The following is a 6,000-nucleotide window of genomic DNA, read 5'->3' as shown; positions in this document are numbered from 1 at the left end:
GATTTATACAATAAGCTATTTTGTAACATTAAAATAATATAATCTATGTAATTATAAAATACTATATTATAATAATGATATATATTATGTATACTGTGTTCTTTTTTTCTTTTATGTAGAAATTTAATTTTTTGCATCTTGAATTTTATGTTTTGTTCTTATAATTATTTTAAAATTCATATTACTGGATTATTGTGTATATATCCAGTCTATAGGTTTATAGGTGAAGAAAAAAAGTTGATTTTTATCAAATTTATTTCGTTAAGGTAAAGTTGTCTTACATTTTAAAATAATATATTATGTTTTTATGTTTAAATTTAATTAATTAATTGGAAGACAGCTAATAACATTTCATTTCACTGATAGTGGGTTATAGTGGTGATAGTTTTGACTTACGTTATCTGTATCAACAAGATATAAAAATATACAATTTTTTGATTTTAATAATACCATAATCCAAAAATGTCAATTTTTGACTTAAGACATTTATACCATACACCAAAGATTTAATATAGGTACTTACATGCTACAATCCTCATACCTAAATATGCAAATACAATTTTTGTTCAGTCAAGGTATGATATTGCGTGATAAAGTGAGTGGGAGGGGGGGGCAGTTTTTTTGTAGAACAAAGGCAGCTGAAGAGGTCAGAGCGGGCCTGGATTTGAGCATTATTTATTATTTTCATTAAATCCATTTTAACTGAAAAACGTAAGTGTTCAGGTATTTCTTTTAAAGGTTTTAACAAAGATAACAAAAACAATCTATCAGCGTCTTCCTCGTATTTTTTGGTCTGTTCTTCTCGAAGCTCAACACTTTTATGTAATGCGTCAATTATTTCTTTTTCCAATGAATTTATAGAGGTAGTTTTTTTCTTCTTAGAACTAGGTTCACTATTTGATACTTGACTAGTAGAAGGACCTCCTAAATCATCTCCACTTTCATCAGCATCTGGCATTATATTTGTTTCTGTTGATTTATTCTGGATGATTGGTTTTAGAAATAATAACTGATTGTAAAAGACATAGGGATTTTTTCTGGAAGTTTCAGACCCGGATTTAAGTTTTTTAACTCTGCCTAATTCTCTAGAAAAACAATCGCGTAAACTTTTCCATTTGCGTTGCAAATTTATTCCTAAAAAATTAATTTTTTTGTGAAAATACGTATTTATTTATAAAATTAAAAAACATTATCGAATTTATTTCAAAAATATTAAAAAACTTTTATGTATGAACACTATTGACTTGAGATTTAATAACTATGTGTTCAATATTTAATATTAATTATTGTTAATAAAATAATTATGACATGAACTGTATAAAAAAATTTAACCTGAAGCAGATAAAATATTTTAAATATATTTAAAGAAAGGAGTTTTATAAACGTAGTTTTTAATTTTTAATATTTAAAATTTATTTTATGATGGAAAAATAGTTAAAACCTTTTTTTTTAAATTATATCAATCATTATTTGATTTTTTACTTTCACTGTAATATGTTTATTTTTTTATTTTTTTACGCAGATACCTTGCTAGTGGATGCTCTTTTACGGAATTACACCACGAATATCGCCTCGGAATTTCTACAATATCTGGATTTGTCGCTCTAGTCTGTGAAGTTATATGGAACAAATTAAAAGAAATATGTATGCCACAACCGTCTACAGAAGATTGGCTCGAAATTTCAAATAAATTTGAAACATTTGCAAATTTTCCAAATTGTATAGGCGCAGTTGATGGTAAGCACATCAGAGTTATAAAGCCCACAGACACAGGTTCATTGTATTACAATTACAAGCATTATTTTTCGATTGTATTGATTGGTGTTTGTGACGCTAACTACTCATTTGTCGCCATAGATGTTGGTGCATACGGAAAGAGTAGCGATTCGTCAATTTTTAAAGAATCTTTGTTTTATAAAAAACTGATTAACAATTCTCTTAATATTCCTAATCCAAAACCAATTTCAACATTAAACCCAGAACCAATGCCATATGTAATAGTTGGTGACGAAGCATTTGGTTTATCGGAAAATATAATGCGCCCATATCGTGGTAATAATTTAACCATGTCAAAAAAAATTTTTAATTATCGGCTTTCAAGAGCTAGAAGATATATAGAATGCACATTTGGAATTCTTTCCAATAAATGGAGGATTTTTCATCGACCGTTAAACGTGAAACTTGATTTGGCACAAAATATTATTAAAGCTTGTTGTATTTTACACAATTTTGCTAGAGTAAGAGATGGATATCGGTATGATGATACTTTAACAGTTCAAGGATTGGAAAATGTACCTATAGAAAATCAAAATGAAACAAGAGGATCAAGAACTGCACAAGCTGTGAGGGATAAATACGCACATTATTTTATAACTGATGGTCAAATTGAATGGCAGTATAGTAAAATTTAAGCTTTCATGTTTTTATTTTAATATCTTGATAAATTCAAAGATTTTATAAATGTAAAAAGAAGTTTAATTTATGTAACATGAAGTTTATCCAAATTTTTATTTTTATTAATTTTTTGAAATATAAAGGTACTACAGATACATATGTACTTACCAATTTCTTTTTTTTCTTGTAATGTATTATCTTCAAAAGAAAATATATTAGTTAATTCTTCCCAGCATTTTTTTTTTAAATCACGATTTGAATATTCAGGACAAGCAGAATTCCATATTGCCGGCCGATTTTCAATTTCAATAATGAATTTTTCTGAGTCAAAATTGGTATCCATAGCGAAAATATTGACAACGTCAAAAATAACGTACAAACGTATCGGTGGCAGTCGATCGAATGAATAGAATGCGCGTTTTTACATCAAAACAATATAAATTTAACTGGTGGCGCGACTATTCTGGTCGCGCGTTTAGCATATTTGGTGGCATGAACTGATAAGAGTGGCGCGACCAAGTTTGTGGCGCCACCAAATGTGAAAACCTTAATTTAGTTATTAATAATTTGTGGTGGCGCGACCATGGTGGCGCTGCTCTGGTGGCTTCGTGTGAAAGAGGCCTAATAATTTGTGGTGGCGCGACCATGGTGGCGCTGCTCTGGTGGCTTCGTGTGAAAGAGGCCTTAGATTTTATTCTATTCAAAAATTCATTAATTTTTTAATTTTCTTGTACGTTTGTATTAAATACATCAATTTCCTCATCTGAATCATTTGAAAATAAACTACTTTTGTTATCCAAAATATATTTTGACATACCATTTTCATTGATCTTGGTGCCTCTTATATTGTTGAGTAACCGTATTCTGGCTTCCTCAGTTGGACATTTATTAGAACTTCCTATTTGTTCACCCTCGATTTGGCTTATAGATACTGTTAATATATTTAGCAAAACATTTTCAAATTCTTCTAAAAATTTGCTCGAATCAACAACATAACACATCTAACATAAAATTCTTTTAAGCTGTAATTTTTTGTGCCTGTTTAACATTTCCAGCGACAAACTAGTTTAACTATATGAGCTATGTCAATTCGGATGTAACTTGCAGGTAAGTTGTTAGATTTGTAATACAAAATTTTGAAACATTTCTCTACATAATTGTTTAGTGTGATTCCATTACAAAACGCTCTCGAAATTGCACCTAGCAATGCTTTAGAATAATCAAATGTAGTTTCTTGTGGTATGGGGACACCGTCTTTAAGCCATTGTGCTAACCAGTAAAAAATGGTAAGTATATCATGTGGCTCACTTACCATTTGTGTAACTGGAATTTGATAACTATTTGTATTTAACACTAATTCGTATAAAAATATGTGACCTGATAAAATACCTTGTTTTGTTCTATTTATTTTTTTTATCAAACCTTCTGTTGCATCAATCGATAAACGGCAGTACGATTTTTGAACGTGCTTATACATAACGAGTTGCGAAGGTGTCCAATATAAAATAAATAGTTTAGCTGCAGATATTGTATGGACTGAGCTTGCATATTTCCCATACTTTAGTTCAATAAGTGACTTTATTGGACAGTTTTCCGTGATTCCTAAAGAATTGTCTTTAAACAGCTGTTTACACTTCCATAGTACAGAATTGTTATAAATATTGGGCGGTAAATGATCACCAAATTCAATAGATGAAACAGCTTGTCTTCGCCAATTTCCGGCAGTATCTTTGAATAATGATTTTCCGACAATTGATCGTTTGTATCCGTTCAAGGGTCTTTTTAAATAATGTTCTTCCCAAGAATCCCTTATATCCTTAGTTTCTACGAATAGCTTTAACGGAAACCTTTCTTGAGGTTTGCGATCTGACCAACCATGTAAATATACCCCGCAATCCTTACATTTTCATTGAAAACTTTGAAACTTGAAGAATTAGATACACATCTTTTGTAAATGTATGTACATGGCATTTTATAATTCTTCAGAAACTCGTCATTAATTATGTTTGTCCAGACACCTAGCTTTAATGTAGTATACACCTTTTTTTATTTTTTTCCCCATACATAATGGTAGTTTGTTTCATTTTAATAAATTTACGGTAAGAAATTTCAATACTGAAACATTTAATATTTTTTTTTTTATATTTAATGAAGAATTAAGTATTGATGATTTTAAACTTTCATCATTTGATTTATTTTTAGCAATTATAGATGGCTGTTGTAAAATTGGAAAATGTCTACTATTTTTCAAACGTGTTAACCATGAATGGTGATCCTGGTATACTGATATGTATAAGCTATGTGTAGTTATTTTACCATCCAAATCGTTGCAAATATTAGACCAAATATTAGAAGTGTAAAGCATTAAGTTCCCATTAGAATCAAATAATTCATCACAAACGTCCTCCAGTACTTTAAAAACATCATCATGCGGTATTTTAGGTTTAGGACCACGAGGCTATAAAATTAAAAATTTTATTTATTTCAACATTTTTATTATTTTATTTTTATTAATCATAGAACCAACTACCAACTTCTACACCTTGATACGTGAAATGGTGCAAATACCCAAAATAGCATGTCACTTAGAAGGTAAAAAAAGGATATAAAACTGCTGATTTATTTATTATTAATCACTGTTATGAAAATATTTTATTCACTATTAATATACATTACTTTTAGAGATAACTTTTATGAAAAACATCTAATAAACTTAATTTATAATAATGATTAATAAATTAATAGAAATTATTAGTGAAGTTGTATTTATATTGAGGTATACTTAATATTAGATTAATACAAAATTATCAGTAAACATCAATTTCATGTTAAGCTTATGTTAAAATTCTATTTCAATAAACACATAGCGTATTTTATAATCATGTTAAATTCAAATTTTGACAAAATATATCATTTAATAATAATAATCAAAGTTGGAAGTTTATTGCATTTGTTTATTTATTAAAAAATGCTTAAGAAATATCAGAGTAAGTTTAAAATTTATTTTATAATTCAGAGAACTGAAATTAAAAATTTAATTTTGTATATTTCAAGATATTTTAGGCTTTAGTACTATTTTAGATTTCTAAACTTATTGAGATATTTTTACACTTTAACCTATTTTTTTAATGAAAATTGGGCATATATTTTTATTAATATTTTAATAAACGTTTTATTGATTATTGTCTAATTTTAAAAGTAAATAATATAGATTAAGACGTAAATATGGCAAATACACAAACGTACTGACGCGGGCAGCGGCGTTTATCATATAGATCCGTCAGCCTGGCACCTCGAATTAAAAATGTCGAAAATAAACCATACTAAAAAATTAGTAACCAATTCGTAATAATTTGTAACTTCAAAATTAGAATTTGTAACCTACTTCTTAACCCCAAATTAATTTTTTTCTATATGAGGTGCAAAGTTACACCCTTAAATCAAAATTTTGAAGTCAAACTATACTAAATAAAAACGGATATCTTCAAGTTAGCACATTTTTTTACATTTTTGCATTCTCCTTTTATTTATTTTTTTATTATTCATTCAATGTACATCTGTATACAATGATTTAAATGATTTATCTTAGTATTCAAATCTATAATA

This window comes from Melanaphis sacchari, unplaced genomic scaffold (assembly GCF_002803265.2).
Source record: "Melanaphis sacchari strain LSU unplaced genomic scaffold, SCAv2.0 Contig67_pilon_pilon, whole genome shotgun sequence".
NCBI classification, from domain to species: domain Eukaryota; kingdom Metazoa; phylum Arthropoda; class Insecta; order Hemiptera; family Aphididae; genus Melanaphis; species Melanaphis sacchari.
The sequence above is the reverse complement of the archived record's forward strand: the minus strand, read 5'-3'. Positions refer to the sequence as shown.